Genomic DNA, 18,169 nt, shown 5'->3' with positions numbered 1-18,169 from the left:
GCTTGTTAATTTTATGTGCTGTCTTTTTATGTCTTTTATTTATTTTATGTCTGCTTTATTTATATTTAAAGTATGTATGCGTGTATATGTCAGTATGTGTTTTTTTGTGATGGCGCCGATGAAGATGGCTGCCGTCCTTGCGAGCTCCGTGCGTACCAGACAGCTAAGTGTTCTTGCTGCTTGGTGCTCTCGGCTCGTCAAGAAAAAAGCATTTCACTGACTAGATTACACTTCTTGTATTTAGTTATGTGACCAATAAAATAAAATTGAAATTGAAATTGAAATTGAAATTGAATTGCTTATTCTCAACATCTCTTCGTACATTTGGTCTGAGCAAATCCAGACGAGATCTCAACCTTCGGTTAAAGAACATCATGGCCGGGGTCTGGTTGGTGACTGCATGTGTCGCATTTCTGTAGGCTAACAGGAAATTGTCCACCTTATGCTGCAGTGGAATATCGTCATCGCACATGGCCCTTACTGCTTTCTTAAAGGTTTGTACGAACCTCTCAGCCAATCCATTTGTGGCTGGATGATACGGGGCGGATGTGTAATGCCTTACCCAATTCCTTTTCGTGAATCTTCGAAACTCTTTGGACACAAACTGTGGTCCGTTATCAGAGCAAATCTGCTCTGGCAAGCCGTTCCTGGCAAATATGGTCCGTAGGACTGCAATCGTTTTCTCCGTGGTGGTGGACGACATTTTGATCACCTCGGGCCATTTCGAGTGCACATCCACGGCTATTAAAAACATTGGCCTAGAAATTCAGTTGGGCGCGCCAGCCGTTAGCGCCTTAGGAGGAGTAGATCTCGAGCGCTAGGCGCTTAGCACCCGGGCGCAGCGCGATCTGCACCTCGCCCCAACTTCAGTACACATTTAGCGCCGGCGCAAAGTCTTAGCGCGCGCCCTGCTGCGTGCGCAGATCATGACGTCATTTCCTAGTGCAACGCCCTTTGTGCGCCCCGAACCGGAACTTCACTCACGCCGGCCCATTGTGCGCCGGGCGGCCCTAACGACTGTGAAGTGGAACGGTACACAGCCGAGGCGGGCCGCGGGGAGCGCTAATTAAAGGGCACTTACCCTGCACTATAAAGGCCAGCCATTTTGCAGCATTCACTCTTGTGCAACGGTTTTTTGGAGAGAGACCAAGGAGGAGAGCTTACTGGTTTGGACCAACACTAGGACAGGTATTTTTGGCTCAGGCCAGAGCTTAGCAATTATCTTTGCCTTCATTGAGAGCTCAGTGTTTGCCAGCATATAATGGGGGCTGCATTGGGTGCCAACGCTGACTTTCAGCCTTATGCCAGAAGGGCTTACAGATGCCGTGAGAGAGTGGCACCCCTGGCTAGACGCAGAGGGGGCAACAGGCGTCGCCAACTGAGGCCTTACCCACCCAGGGTATACCGCCAGCAGTCCTCCTATCTGACCATGTCTGCCGCGATGCGTGTTAGGAGGCTGCGATTCAGAAGGGAGGTGGTTGCAGACATCTGCCAGCTGCTTCGCAGAGATCTGCAGCCACAGCTGATGCGCAGGACGTCTCTGTCGGTGGCAGTGAAGGTGACGGTGGCTCTCAACTTCTATGCCACCGGCTCCTTCCAATCCGCTGCTGGGGACATCGCTAACATCTCCCAGTTCGCCGTGCATTGCTGCATCCGCCAGGTGACCGATGCCCTTTTCAGAAGGAGACATCAATTCATCTCCTTCCCCATGACCCTGGACAAGCAGCAGCAGCGTGCAGTGGGATTTGCAAGAATAACGGGCTTCCCCATGGTGCAGGGCGCCATTGACTGCATGCATGTGGCTTTGCGGGCACCTCTGGAGCATGCCGAGGATTACCGCAACCGGAAGGGCTACCATTCCCTCAACGTACAGCTGGTGTGTGACCACAGGCAGCGCATCCCAGCTGTCAATGCTCGCTTTCCAGGCAGCAGCCACGATGCCTTTATCCTGCGACAGACAACTGTGGCTGACATGTTCCAGGCACAGCCTCACCCAAGAGGATGGCTTATCGGAGACAAAGGCTATCCTTTGTGTACCTGGCTCATGACCCCGCTCCATGCGCAAATGACCCCTGCTGAAGAGGCATACAACGAGAGCCATCAAGCGACTAGGAACATCATAGAACAAACAATCGGCGTCCTCAAGCAACGGTTCCACTGTCTCGATCGCTCCGGGGGAGCCCTCCAGTATTCGCAGGAGCGAGTCTCCCAATTCGTCGTCATTTGCTGCATGCTGCACAACCTGGCTATCCGCAGGACTCAGGCACTGCCACCTCACGTTGGACCACCACCTCAGGAGGAGGAGCAGGAGGAGCATGAGGAGGAGGAGGATGAGGAGTACCAGCCCAGGAGGGAGGCAGAAGGTCCAAGGGCCGCCCGTCGGCGGCTTATTGAACGTCACTTCTAGGCCTCCTGTCAGGGAATGGCTTGTGCCAATGAAAGAACATGATTGCAGCCGCTCCGCAAGCCCTCAGCTGGTTAAGGCAACAAACACTTCAAAGATCAAACATGGACAATGTTAATAAATAAAATGCTTTATTGTACAAACTCAGGGCCCTTCCCACATGAAAACCAAAAACAGACGAAACCCCCAAAAAACACTCAAACACATTACTCGCTCCCACAACCTGGAGAGGATTAACAAAACAGTGCAACTAAAATGGCCGTCATCCTTGGCCTTCGTAAAAAACAAACATCACATCCTCGGCCTTCAAAAAACAAACATCCAGTTCTCGGCCTTCAAAAAACAAACATCCAATTCTCGGCCTCAAAAAACAAACATCCAATTCTCGGCCTCAAAAAACAAACACAACTGGCCACACATTCGACTTTTTGGCCCGCTAGGGCGATGCCTTGGCCATCTTTGTATGGCCCCTGCCCGCCCTGCTGCTCCTCCTCAAAGCAAGGCTATTGGCTGCTGCAAGGCTGGGGGCAGGCTCCAGAGGGGCACATGTCGTGACGGCAGATGCCCTTGGGGGTTGGCCTAGTCGAGGTCTGGCCGTCGAGCGGGCGGCTGTTGAATGCTGCAGCTGTGGCTGGCCAGCATCAGTCGCTGCAGCAGCTCCTGGCAGCTCCACTGGGGGAGTGGCAGTGGCGGCCGGAGGAATGGGGGCAAGCTGGCGGATGGCAGGCGCTCGCTGGTCGCCTGAGACACTGGCACTCGCCCGGGCCAGCACTGCAGCATGCGCACCAATCTGCCGAGGGACAGACCGCTGTGCTGCTGCAGCGCGTCGGGTGCCCTGGCGATGCCTGGCTGACACAGCGAGTGTGGCAGCAGTGAGTGCCCGTGTTGACCTGTTCAGTGACCTCATCAGAGCACCCAGTGACTGCACGGCACCACTGATCAGCTGCCCACTCGCTGCCTGAGCTGCCCCGAATGCCGCCCGACTCGCTGCCTGATCTGCCCCGAATGCCGCCCGACTCGCTGCCTGCTCTGCCCCGAATTCCGCCAAACTGATGGCCTGTGAGGCCCCGACGTCGGTCACACTCCAAGAGAGGGACTCGATGGCCTCAGGCAACCGTGCCACTACCCCCATGAGCTCCGTGTGCCGGCGCTACGAGTCTGTGGACAAGTCCTCGAGGCGTTCCATCTCCTTGGCGAAGACCATCTCCAGACTGGAGGCCGGACTCTCCCTCTGGGGAGAAGGCCGCCGAGCTGGCCGACCCTTCCTGCGTTGCTGGACGCCGCTGGGCCCAGCAATTGGACTCCCCTCCGACCCTTCCCCCCTCTGGGGAGAAGTCCGCTGTGCTTCCACCCCCCTCCCGCGTTTCTGCAGGCCGCAGGTCCCATGAGCTCCCCTCCCCTCCGACACTTCCGCCACGCTCCCCTCCAGGGAAGACGTGTCCCCTACATTCGCATGGGTTGCCGCGGCTGAGGGTTCCCCTGATGGGCCGCCTTCCTGTTGCTCCTCCTCCTCCTCCTCTTCTGAGGGGCTGTCACTGGCAAGCTCAGGGACCTCCTCCTCACCATCTGAAAGCAGGAAGGCACAAGAGTAGCTTTAGAGTGAGGAGAGGGCGTCAGCGAGGGATGCATGAGTGGTGGCATTCAGCGCATTGGTCGGACAGTGGCAAAGGATGTAGATCTGATGCGCAAGTGGGACGAGAGAGGTCCAAAAGGTGATGTCCTTGCCATTGGTGCCCAGAACAGGGTCGGCATCTCCACATGCAACGGGGCCAATCACCCGGCCACCCATGATGCGCTCCACGCGATGTTGCAGCTCGGTGAGCGGCTGGATCTGGGGTCGGCCTCCCCCGGTCGCAGTCCAGCTCTTCTTATTATTGGCCAGCTTGGCCTGCAAGAGAAAGGACGGCCTCTAACTACAGTGTGTAGCCCTGAGCTTGTGTGCACTGCCTCCCATGGTGGAATAGCCTGGCCAGTGTGTCGCCCTGATCTTGTGTGCACTGCCTCCCATGGTGGAATAGCCTGGCCAGTGTGTCGCCCTGATCTTGTGTGCACTGCCTCCCATGGTGGAATAGCCTGGCCAGTGTGTAGCCCTGATCTTGTGTGCACTGCCTCCCATGGTGGAATAGCTTGGCCAGTGTGTTAAGTGCAGAATGTGCAATTGATGTTCATGCCTGTCCCATAGCTGCTGCATGAGGGCTGGCCATTAGGGCTTTCAGGTCCCTTTGCCCATAATGTGAGGTGCACATGCAAGGATGAGGAGGACACTGGAAAGGGTACTCACCCTGACAATCCGAGTGAGGTCATTAAACTTTTTGCGGCATTGGACACCGCTCCTGGGGACCTCGCTGTTGGCTGACACCTTGCTGGCGACATGCCTCCAGGCTCTCCGGTAGACGCGGACCGGCGCCTTCCTGCCATTGTCCGGGTACAAAATATGGCGCCTCTTCTCCACAGCACCAACCAGCACACTCAGATCAAGCTCTGAGAAGCGCTGCGCTCGTTCACGGGCCTTCTGCATGGCTTCAGGCGCTATTTGGGTCCAGCAGCAGTGTTCAGGCCTAGCTGGAGGGCTCCACTATCCAGGGCGTGGCAGCAGACCAAGTCGACCCTTCCCCCTTAAGAGCTGGCCGGCGCCAGGGTGTCTGCTGTCAATCACGAGATGGCCGCACCTGCGCTGCGCCCGGCCTGGGCGCTCTCGCTCAGCACCTCTGGCTTAGCGCCTAAAGAGAGGCGTGCAGCGCCAGTTTTAGCGCTCGAGCAAACTCTTAGGGCGAAGCTAATGAATATCGGAGAAGTGGCCTCGATTTTGCGCTGGGCGCAAACTTTAGCGGCCACCCGACTTTACCGCCCCAAAAGTGGCTACAATGAATTTCTAGGCCAATGAGTCCATGAATGGACCAGCAAAATCAATATGCACCCGTTGCCATGGAGATGAGGGCCACTCCCATGGGTGTAGAGGGGCATGTGGTGGTGCATTTTGGACCTTCTGGCATCCTGAGCAGCTCTTTGTCAGGTCCTCAATTAGCTGATCGATCCCCGGCCACCACACATAAGCCCTAGCAAAGCTTTTCATTTTCACCCCTCCCAGATGGCCTTCGTGAAGCTCATTTAGCACTCTCTCCCTTAACTTGGGTGGAATTACCACTCGGGATCCACACATCAAGGTCCCCTGGCATACTGACAGCTGTTCTCTTCTGGATGAGAATGCTGGCAACAGTGAGTCGCCATGTGTTGGCCATCCCTTCACCGTCAAGTCATATACTCGAGACAGTGTCGGGTCATTTCGGGTCTCCTTCTCTATATCAGCGTTAGTTACTGGCAAGCGTTCAATTATAGTCGAATAAAATATTTCGACAGGGTCCACTGCTGGTGCTTCCTCCGCAGTAGGCAGTGGCAGGCGTGATAGCCCATCAGCGTTTCCGTGCTGTTTCGTGCCCTTATACTCGATTTCATATTGGTTCGCCCCTAGAAAAAGGGACCATCTTTGTAGCCGTTGCGCAGTCATCACCGGAACGCCCTTCTTTGGATTAAAGATGGAGACAAGTGGTTGGTGGTCAGTCAGCAAGGTGAACTTCTGCCCGTGCAGATAGTGGTTGAACTTTTTCACTCCCCACACCAGGCTGAGGGCCTCCCTGTCAAACTGGGCGTAGTTACGCTCGGCTGAGGTTAGTGACCAAGACGCAAAGGCTACCGGCCTCTCCGAGCCATCCGGGAACTTGTGCGACAGCATCGCTCCAATGCCATAGGGTGATGCATCACACGCCAACCGAATTGGTAGTGCTGGGTTGAAATAAGCCAACTCTTTTGATGTGATCAATTCTTTGCACTTCTGGAAAGCTTGTTTACATTCGTCATTCCACTTCCATGGTACCCCCGTTTGCAGTAGGGTGTTCAGTGGGTGTAGTACTGCAGACAACTTCGGCAAGAACTTATGGTAGTAGTTCACCAGCCCGAGGAATGACCTCAGTTGTGACACATTTTCCGGTGCTGGAGCCTTGACTACTGCCTCAATCTTTTCAGGGGACTTATGTAACCCCTCTTCATCAATAACATGGCCACAATACGAGATCTGCTTCTGGAAAAACTCGCATTTGTGGCGATTTGCTCGGAGCCCATATTCCTTCAATCTAGTGAGCACCTGCTCCAGGTTGGCGAGGTGATCACTGTCATTTTCGCCCGTGGCCAGGATGTCGTCCAAATAACACTGGGTCCCTGGAATCCCTTGCAGGACTTGATCCATTGCCCTTTGCCAAATAGCCAGAGCTGATGCTACCCCGAACACCAGCCGGTTGTATTGGTAGAGACCTTTATGAGTGTTGATCGTGAGGTACTGTTTCGAGGCTTCCTCTACCTCCATTTGCAGGTACGCCTGGGCCAGATCAATCTTAGTGAAGCATTTCCCTCCAGATAGCGAGGCGAAAATATCTTCAATCCGCGGAAGCGGATATTGTACCATGTGAAGTACTGGGTTCACTATCACCTTAAAGTCCCCACAAAAGGAACCTTCTTTGGTTCCCCAGGCGTATTACTCAATGACCTCTTCATTACAGGAATGATGGGTGTAGCCCACTCGCTCCAGTCCACTTTGGACAGTACTCCTGAACGTTCCAAACCTTCCAGTTCTGCTTCGACGGCTGGACGGATCACATAAGGCACCGGTCTGGCCTTAAAAACTTTGGGCTTGCATTTTCCTCTATTTGATTGTCGCTGTTATGCCTTTTAGTGTTCCAAGTCCCTCCTGGAACACTTCTTGTGCGTCAGTTAGCATTTTTGACAGTCGTCCAGGTGTGGCGTCGTCATCCTTTTTGGCATCTACAGTCAGTGCTTGTATGGAATGCCAATCTAGCTGTATCTTCCGGATCCATTCACGTCCTAGTAGTGGTGGTCCTCCATCTGGCAATACATATAGGTCCATTTTTGGTGTTTCCTTGCCGTTATATATAACGTTCACCCTTATTTTTCCTTTGGGGTAGACTTTTTGCCCCGTGTACGTCTTCAAGACAATCTCTGTATCTCTCAAGGGTATATGTGAGAATAGCCGCTTGTAGTCCCTTCGGTTTATGACTATTAGGGCTGATCTTGTGTCCAATTCCATTTTCACTTGGACTCCAGCTATCTTGAGCGTGACCTAGATAGTTTGGTGATCCTCCGTTTTGATCACCTTATGTAGTTTCAGACAACCCAGCTCCTTGCTTCCGGAGTCTGTATCACTTTTCTGTTCGTCTGAACTACTCTCCGTCACCTTATGTACCTTCTTGTACTTCTCCTGTGGAGATTTCTTGCTGCTGGTTTTCTTTCCTGACCTGCAGACTCTTGCTATGTGTCCTAATTTTCCACACTGTGCACACTTTGTCCTTGAACCAGCAATCATTATGGTCGTGTGTTGTTCTGCCGCAGTGATAGCACTTCACTGTTCCGTATAACATTTCATTAGTGCCATATTCTTGCGGTCTCCGTTGTATCTCTGCAGCACCCCTCTGCTTCATGTGATACTGCCATGCTGAAAGCCTTGTCCAGCGTAAGGTCCTTTTTCTGATAGAAGCCGTTTCTGGGTTCCTTCACTTTGAAGCCCACACACAAACTTGTCCCTTAAAGTATCTGCTAGTCCGGTTCCAAACTGGTAGTGTTTCGATAGCTTGCGCAGTTCCGTTAAATATTCAGCATTACTTTCATCTTTATGCTGGTTCCTTTTGTGAAACTTAAATCTTTCTGCTATCAGCAGCGGTGTGGGTTTTAAGTGATCCTATAGGATTGACACTATGTTTCCAAAATCCTTTTCCACTGGCTTCTCTGGGGTTACTAGGTTTTGTAGTAAGCCATACGTTTTTGCACCCATTGACTTCAACAATACCAGCGCTTTCCTCTCATCTGGCACTTCATTCGCCTTGCAGTACACTTCTTTGCGTTCGACATATGTCGTCCTATCTTCGACTTCATTGTTGAACGCTGTGATACTGCCACTCTTCGGCATCCCTGGGTGTGGTTAGACTGGCTCAAAATGGCATTTTCCCGCGCTCTCCCTTCTTCTCCACTGTGGCTCAAAATAGCTTTTTCCCACGCTCTCCCTTCTTCTCCGCTGCGGCTGCTTGGCCCTTGAACCCCGGCTGCGCTCTGCACGTTTCCCTTTCTTCCCCGCTGGCACTGCTCGTCCCTTGAACACCGGCTGCGCTCTGCGCATTTTCCTTTGCGCCTCTCTCTCTTCTCCCGTCGACGCCGTTTGGTCCTGAACACCGGCTGCACCCTGTGCGCTCTACCCTCTCTCTTCTCCCGTCGACACTGCTCGGCCTTTTCTGTGCCGTCGGTCGGCTCTAGCCATCGCTGTCCGGGAAGGGTCTGCGCCGTACCTGTTGCCAGCCCGTTTCGCTGGACCACCGTGACTGGAGAACCAAGCCCAGCTCTCAACAGCCTCCCCTGCGATGCTCAAGTCTCCATTGGATGGTCGACGCCCTCGCTTCTAGACTCGGCCTTCTTTTTTTTTCTTTTATCCAGGAGCAAATCCCTGGGAGGTGATGCAGAGTTGCAGGTAGGTTTGAATCTTCTCGTCGCCAATGTTAGATCCGTGTATTTTGATGTTGTGTGTCCTTCAATACCTAGACACGAGACTGCAGGGAACAATCAACAAGTGTTTACTGGATGAGAGTTACTCTAAAACTAAACGTACAGATCCCTACTCAGTGTCTATATACAGGTGTGGTCACTGCCGGTACTACAGTATACAGGAGCTGTAAAAAGTAGTTCTCCCCTTAAAGGTACATACACTACAGGTGCCGGGCTCTTTTGCCTGCATTCCTGATCCCCGGGGGCCCAGCTGGGCCCCAGGTCGCGCTGCACAAGGCCCCTCCCCTTTAAGAAGGTGAGGAAGGCCTGCAATACCACGGCGTGATGTGCCGCAGCGTGTGGCGCTGCGGCACATAATGCCACAATATTGACTCACAGCGCCCCAAGAGGGATGCAGGGCGCTTCCAGTAGCACCCCGCTTCCCTCTTGGGGCGCAACCACACAATTTCCGGTGTGGGGGCGCTAATTTTTCCGGGGAAATTAGCGCCTCAATTGGGATGCTACAAAATTTTTAGCCCTGGATGTCAACATGTGTACCGCTTCAAATGGGATGATAGACACTTTAGCCTTAGCCTTACAGCGTGTCACTGATCTGCACTAAGCTGTTCTCCAGCAATGAATTGCGGCTGGCCCATGAGAGGGCTGATGGCAAAAGGGGACATGGAAGTGGGAACTCCGCTCAAGCGCTCCCACTTCTCACCCATTGCCCCCCCCGCCACACTTCAGCCAATACCCAACATGCTGCCACCTCTCCCGATGGCCAAGGCTGTCCCTGTACAGTTGCAGGTGGAGCAGTCTTTGGCGGGCCCTCACGGGCTCCAAAACCCACAAGTCGTTGGCCAAGAGCATCTCAACAGTCAGGGCAGGGATCTGAGCAGCCAACCTCGACCTCTGATCATGCCACAGGGGTTGCACCACGTAGAAGTGGTAGGGAAAGGAAGAGTAAAGCTTTGCAGTTGCACAAGGGTATGCAAATGAGCGAGAAATGTTGGGGGTAATTTTAACTCCCAAAAACGGGAGGGTCTGGCTCGGGTGGATGATTAACAAGCCAGAAATCTAAAACATGAACCCAACTCGCCTTGAACTCGCCCACTTCCAGTTTTAATGGAGGCAGGATGAGGGGTGGGTGACCAATTCGCTTGCAGGAGGCAGGTTGGTCATTTAAATATTTTAATGAGACTGCGTGCCTTCATTTTAACAGTGATTCTATTTTTAACCACAGGGGTTTGGGTTTCCCTGGCCTCGGGAAACCCGGCAGATGAAAGGAGGCGAGAAGGGCTGAATCCAGAGTGTCTGTGCCTTTACAGCACTGCTTGTGATCCAGGAGGAGCTGGTGTGTTCCCTCTATGCCCAACAAGCTACCCAGTAAACCTTCCCCAGTTATATGTCTGCTCCCCAGGAAATCTATGGAAAATTTATTAAAGACATCCTGCAGTTAAAAACCACCTCCAAGCTAATATCTAGCCTGTTATGTTGTTAAGTTTCCATTGTTTAGTACAATCATTACATTGCACCACTTTCCAATGTTGCCCATTCTTGGTTGCTGGGTGGCAACTCGCGTTTCAGTTGCTTGTTGATCAATGGGAAGACATGAATTGATGGGGACCATTGGGGTGGTGGGTGTGCAATGGGTGGATGGTTGGTTGTAGGACTGCTTTGTGTCAGTGGGATTGGGGTGGCTGGGGTGGGGGGAGCGTGGCTGTCAGATGTGATTGTTACATTGGTCCAGTGATAGTAACTAACCGGGCAGCAATGAAAGTGGCTGGTGCTACATTGGGGTCATCCTCTTCATCTACCTCCTCCTCTTCCTCTTCCTTCTCTTCCTCTTCCTCCTCCTCCTCCTCTTCTCCTCTTTATCTTCCTTGGATTCGTCTGCAATGGATGTGTACTCATCGCCTCACTCCTTCTACAGCTCCAATCCTCGCTGCTACACAATGTTGTGCAGATTGGTCATTCTGGAGACACTCGCTGGTGAGTACTGAAGGGCATCTCTAGATCTGTCCAAGCACCTGAAGTGCATCTTGAGCATACCAATACATTGCTCAATGACACATCTGGTCATATGGCTGTTGTTTTACTGCTCTTGGACTTCATTGGTGGGGTCATCAGCCAAGTTTGAAAGGGGGTGTCCTTTGTCATTCAGCAGCCACCCCTTAAGTCTGCTTTCAGGTCAAAAGAGGTTGGGGAGGTTGGGGAGGTTGGACTGGCACATGATGAAAACATCATGGCAGCTCTCTGGGGATTTGGCACCTGCATAAACTACATGTTGATGGAGTGGAACCCCTTGAGGTTTATGAATACTTCAGGTTGAGCTGGGGTTGAGCGGATTGCCACATGCATGTGGTCAATGATGCCCTGCATCTGTGGGAAGCCAGCCAGAGACAAAGACCAGAGCATCCGTTCATTCTGACTGGTGTCATCACTGGCAAAGTTAACTGGCAAACAACCCACAGGTGACCTGCCTTATGCATTTATGTGCAGCAGACTGCGAGACACTTGGTAGCGCCCTGGAAGGATCCGGAGGCAAAAAAGTTGCAGGTGGTGGTCACTTTAGGTCCAATAGGGAGCAAGTCTTCTTCTGGGAGGCTGCAATTGTCGGCCATCACCTGATGCGACAATCTCAGCCTCAGGAAGCACTGCTCTTCCGAGAGGTCAAGGAAGCTGGGCCTCTGTCTGTGCACCCTGTTATGCGGTTACTGCCTCCCACGAGGTCAACCCTTCTGCTGCTCCCCTTTCTGGTGCTCCCTTCTCTACTGACCAGCTGCAGGTTTCTCCACAGCAGGCTGTTGCTGCTGCTGATGGTCATTTTGCTCCTCATTGGAGGTCCAATCTAAGGCAGCCATGACGCCATCCTGACCTTGAGTCTCAATCCCTCCAAAATGCAGAAATAAGCCTCTCACCACAAGTGCTCTCGTCAAACCCTTTCCCAGTGGAAGGTAAGAAAGCAGCTGTTAACACTGAGTATTTATTGCGGTATTTACCGGCCTGGCCTGCCCCATGAATTGCCTTTCAGTCTTTTCGTCTTGGTTTCAATGGTGAGTTCCAGGAAGCCTGGGAAAACTGTGCATGGGCTGTTAAATTTAAATGCCAGTAAAATATCATTGAAATAAACTCATTTAAATATTCAAATCGCTAACCCACCTCTCTGGAGGGGGTTATGCACATGCATCCGAACGCAACTGTGTTAAACCCGGAGGTTAACGCGTTGGAACCGGCTTATGGACGTGCTAACATTTTTGCCAAATTTAACCCTCCACCCGTACCTAAACCCACGTGCTCTTCAAAGTTAAATTTCCCCCCGGGGTTTTCGCCACGATTCAGGCAAAGTTCTGACAGATGGATCAGGAGCAGCTGTGAGGAAATTCACAGTCCATGTTAATGGCCCAGAATTTGTGGTGGGTAATAACAGCGAATGTATAGCGTTTGCTCTTATTACCCCTTTGAAACTAACCGCAACTTCAGGATTTAGCGCAGGCGCATCCTAACACGGAAATCCTGAAGTTGCGGTTAGTCACTCTGACACTGGCTGCACTGTGCCAGCTCCCCCCCGCCCCCCCGTCCCCACTGTCCCCTATAGCCGGCAATCAGTGCAATCAGTGAAACTGACGAAAATGTTGGCTTTTCCGCAGTAATATCACTGTTAAATACCCCATTAAACGTTAGACCCTTTTGGAATAGCTGTAACTGGGGTTATAACAGTTATGGTCCTGAAAAACGAATTTAAATTTTGTAGAGTATCAAATTTATCCATTTTAATAAAAATTAACATTATTAAGAAAAAAAAATTAAAATAATTTTTTTGACATTTGTTCATCTTTATTTCAGATTTGCCTCTTCACCATGTGAGAGCCCCAAACTTTGCTTTGCTCTCTATAACATTTTAAAAAAGTTAGAATCAAAGGAACTTACTCACTTCCTGGTGAGAATTCTGCATTGTGATTGGCTGCTTAGACAGCTTGATGACGTCACAACAGCTTGCGTTAGAGACTTCCCATTAACTTACACTGATTTCAACTGCATGTCGGAAAAGCCGAACTTCTCACCACAGAGATTGCGAGATATTTGTGAGAAGCTTACTTGAAGGCCAGTGGTGAACGCATTGACGCTGACCACAAATTACGGGCCAATGTTTCAGGTAGAGACCTCTCACAGAACAGAGTTAGCCTAGCTTTTTACTTTTGAGATGCTGTGCATTTCTGGTAGTTTCTGTTTTTACTTTAGATATCTCCAACATTTTCTTTTCAAATCTACTATTATCACTTTGGCTCTGGCCATAGATAGGGGCTGTTTTGCCAATAAGCAGCATGAAGTATGCAAAGATACGTGCATACATCCCAAAGAGTCTGAATTTGACTAAATCTGTAATGGGCTCCATTATGCCACTTCAGGGCATAAATTTGTGTTAGCTCTGAACCCGCATTTTGCTCCAGTTTCACCCCCACTAACCTCTTCAAGTTCATGTCATCAATAAGACTGACCTCTGTGTCCAGGCTACAACCCAGGCTTGAAGCCACAGGTAAGACTAAGTACCATCAATTTAGTGGCTTGTACGCCTAATCTAACTAAAAATATAAGATCTAGGAGCAGGAGCAGGAGCAGGCCATACGACCCCTCAAAACTGCTCCACCATTCAATAAGATCATGGCTGATCTTCGACCGCAATTCCACTTTCCAGACCGATCTCCATATCTCTTGAATCCAAAAACCTATCTATCTCAGCCTTGAATATACTCAATGGTTCAGCATCCACAGCCCTTTGGGGTAGAGAATTCAAAAGATTCACAGATCTCTGAGTGAAGAAATTCCTCCTCATCTCAATCTTAAATGGCCGATCCTTTATCCTGAGACTATGCCTCCTAGTCCTAGACTCGTCAGCCAGGGGAAACAACCTCTCAGCACCTACCCTGCCAATCCCCCTCAGAATCTTATATGTTTCAATCACAACACATCTCAATCTTCTAAATTCCACAGAGTACAGGCACAATCTACTCAATCTCTCCTCATAGGACAACCGTCTCATCTCAGGGATCAACCTAGTGAACCTTTGTTGCACCGCCTCTAAGGCAACTATATCTTTCCTCAGATATGGAGACAAAAACTGTGTACAGTAGTCCAGGTGTGGTCTCACCAAAGCCCTATACAATTGTAGCAAGGCTTCCTTACTCTTGTACTCCAACTTCCTTGTAATAAAGACCAACATGCCTGTGAGGGTGCCGGTTAGTTCCCTCAGTAACCCCTAGATGGCACCTTCACTTGTTTTTTCCCCTTTGCTAATTGTTACCAGTTTCTCCTGTGTTTATTACTTAACTGCCTTTTATCAGGTTTATTGGTTTCACCTGTTTTTGCTTGTATTTAAGTTCTGTGGTTTCTTCCCTCTGTGCTCAGTCTTGACAAGCCGTTTGCCTAGTGGTAGCTTGTCTTGAGCTGCTATGTTTGTAACTGTTTACCTGTGTGATTCTAGTAAAGTACTTTTATTTAAGACTGCATACCTGCTTCTCACCTCGTCTGTCTGCACTTGGGTCCAGAACCAGCCTCGCCCTGACACATGCCATTTGCCTTCCTAATTGCTTGCTGGGCCTGCATGCTAACTCTCTGTGTTTCCTGTATGAGGACACCTAAATCTCACTGAACACCAACATTTAATAGTTTCTCACCATTTAAAAAATATTCTGTGTTTTTATTCTTCCTACCAAAGTGAATAACCTCACATTTCCCCACATTATACTCCATCTGCCACCTTATTGCCCACTCACTTAACCTGTCTATATCCCTTTGCAGGCTCTTTGTGTCCTCCTCACAGCTTACTTTCCCACCTAGCTTTGTATCATCAGCAAAATTGGATATAGTACACTTGGTACCTTCATCTAAGTCATTAATATAAATTGTAAATAGCTGAGGCCCAAGCACTGATCCTTGCGTCACCCCACTAGTTACAGCCTGCCAATTTGAAAATGACCCGTTTATCCCTAATCACTTTTTTCTATTTGTTAACCAATCTCCTATCCTTGCTAATATATTACCCCCAACCCGATGAGCCCCTATCTTGTGTAGCAACCTTTTATGTGGCACCTTATTGAATGCCTTTTGGAAATCCAAATTTGCTACATCCTCTGGTTCCCCTTTATCTACCCTGCTAGTTACATCCTCAAAAAATTCAAATAAATTTGAGTTAAGCAGTGCCTCGATTTCAAAATTCTCATCCTTGTTTTCAAATCCCTCCATGGCCTCAACCCTCCCTACCTCTGTAACCTCCTCCAGCCCTACAACTCCCCGAGATAGCTGTGCACCTCTAATTCTGCCCTTTTGAGCATCCCTGATTATAATCACTCAACCTTTGGTGGCCGTGCCTTCTGTTGTCTAGGCCCCAAGCTCTGTAATTCCCTCTCTAAACCTCACCACCTCTCTACCTCTCCTTCCTCCTATATAAATACAATTTGTTGTTGTCATTGTATATTCATTGAGAATTTTGGCATATTTCTTTAAATGTTTGCCACTGCTTATCTACCATCATACCTTACAATCTAATTTCCCAATCTACCTTAGCCAACTCACCCCTCATACCTATGTAATTGGTTTTATTTAAGTTTAATATTTAAGTATTTCACTCTCAAACTCAATGTGAAATTCTGTCCTATTATGATCACTCTTCCCCAGAGGATCCTTTACTATGAGATTTCTATGACTAAACTTTCTGTACCAGCCACCAGTCTGTCCAATGTATGATCGGCCACAGATGTGGGAACTCCCGGCCTGGGAGGTCCCATCCGCTCCTTCACCGCTGGCCTTGTTTGACACAGGTGGGAGACTCTCTCCCACAAGGCCAATTGGTAACTCTGACTGAAGGCTGGGATCCACCCAGCATATCCAGATCCCAGCCTAATTTGTGGGCTACACGTCGCATTCTCACCGGAGTTAAAGTGCGAGTGTGCTGGAAGGGCCTGGAAATTTCATCCCCATGGCATTTGATTGATAGACAGACAGACAGACCGACAGACAGACAGATATTGTGTCACAATTTTTGAAGAAAACATAGCCCTGGAAATTCAGTAACCCCCAAAAATGGGCATAGGGATCTCAATGCGATAGCAACCCGCGCCTGTTCGGAGAACTGCAGGCAGAAGGTAAAATTTGTGTTGCCTGCTACTGTGCATGATTGTAGCATTCAGCCAAGTGCTAAATGTGCTGCTGAGTGACTGAATGCTCAGCAGGGGGCCAAAGTTTGTGCAAGGCTAGCTCCAATTAAAGCTAGCCTGCACAACTTAAAGGCAGACCATCTCTCAAAGGGGAGGTGCCTTCTGCATGCAACAGGTATTGGAAGTGATTCTGAAGGTTGCTATCATAAAAACAATATTGATTAATGGCTCAACAGGCCAGAGAAAAGGCTCCAAGATTCTCTGATTCAGCACTAGAGGTGTTGACCCAAGAGTTCAAATCCAGGAGAGAGGTCTTCTTCCCACAGGGGGCCAGGAGGCCCTCCAGGCAACAGAGTGCAGTGGGAGCAGATAACCAATGTGGTCAATGCCAGCAGTGTAGCCCTAAGAACCTGGATTCAGTGCCAGAAGAAGTTTAATGAGTGGTTAAGGTCTGTGAATTCATCTTCAAATGTCATATCCCACCATCTGCACCACTAGCCTCACACACTGCTCAATGCACCATACCTCTATCAGTCACCCACCAACTATCTCTACCAAACACGACTCAACCCTCACATTCACAGCTTCATCTCACCCGCAAACACTTACCACTGCTGCAAGACTCACAAAAACATCTCACAGCTTGAACACAATGCCTGCTATTCATCCAGGACAGGCACATCACCCAAACACATTGCACCACACTCACTGACACACTTCCCTTTCTTTTGCAGGAAAAGTTGGCGCATAACTGCAGGCAGCAGAGCTTAACCGGCGGGGGACAGGCTCGCCAGCATCAACTTACCCGCTTGGAAGAGACGGTACTGGCCATTCTTGGCAGGGGCATGGCTGAGCCCATGGCCAGCGGCGGGGCTGAAGGAATTCAAAACTACTTTATAGTCCTCTCACATCCCATTTCCCCCTCATTCCACGATCTCTTCTGATTTACAATTTGCACATGGTGTAAGCATGAAGCCATTACTTTCCACCCCACTCCTCTCACCACAACTCTACCCTTGTGCCTTTCTCATTTCAGACACCCAAGGCTTGCAGCCTGCCCAGCCAGTGGTCGAAGAACAAGAGGGAGAGGCGACTCACGAAGAAGAAGAAAAACCATCACTCGATTTCACACTCCCAGCCACCAGCTCAGATACTGACACTCCGCGTACTTTAGGGATAGGTTAAATGCAGACAATGTTTCTGTTAATCTGCGCAGCCATGCAGCTATCTGGAGGTGCCGCGGAGGCCGGTCTCCAACTTTACAATGCGAGATTTCGCATTCGCACAAAATTTTGAATGGGCCGCACAGCCCGTTAAAGATTAAAAAAATTAGGGGGAACATTGGATGCGGGATCTGCTCATGGTGAGACACTGGGCACGAGTGAGCTGCAGCCAGGGCAGAGGGAAAGTTTAGCTCAGGTGCCATCTCCCTGGAGGTTGAGGTCACACACGAGTTCTGCTGCACAGGGCTCAGATGAAGACCTCGATGGGGCGGTCTACAGAAGAACGCTGTTGGGTATGCACAATTAACTGCTTGGTGCATTGGCAGGCCTGTCAGAAATCCTGAATGCAATGTCAAGGAGCATGGAGGAGTCCAGCTCCAGCCTTGCACAAGGCTTTGGGCAGAGCTTGGAGCCTATCCTTTCCAGTGTGGAAGGACTGGACAGATCCATTATTGCACTTGTGGACCAAACCATCACGCTGCGTGTGACGGCTGAAGATTCAGCTTCCATTATAGTACAAGCAGAAGCCAACCAACGTCTGAGTGCTGCAATGGAAGCTCAGACTGAAGTCATGTAAGCTCAGACTGCTGCCATCATAGCTAGGTTTACCAGTGTGGAAAGGGTCTTGCAGACTGTTACAGCAGTCCAGCATTCTGTACTCCAGCAGATTACTAGGATTGCTGATGCATTGGGGCGTGGCAATGGATCCGTGGAGGCTGACCCTGCTGTCCTCTCTCAGGATGACAGCATTTGTCCTCCCACCGCTGTCACTTCGCCAGTGCCCTTGCTGTTATCTGTCAGCCAGCCAGGAAAGACTGCTGCCGCCCATGCCGAGGTGGTACAGTCCAAAG

The sequence above is a fragment of the Somniosus microcephalus genome, chromosome 5 (assembly GCF_052327205.1).
Source record: "Somniosus microcephalus isolate GS21.2 chromosome 5, FLI_Smic_1.0, whole genome shotgun sequence".
NCBI lineage: Eukaryota > Metazoa > Chordata > Chondrichthyes > Squaliformes > Somniosidae > Somniosus > Somniosus microcephalus.
This window is presented reverse-complemented; position numbering follows the sequence as displayed.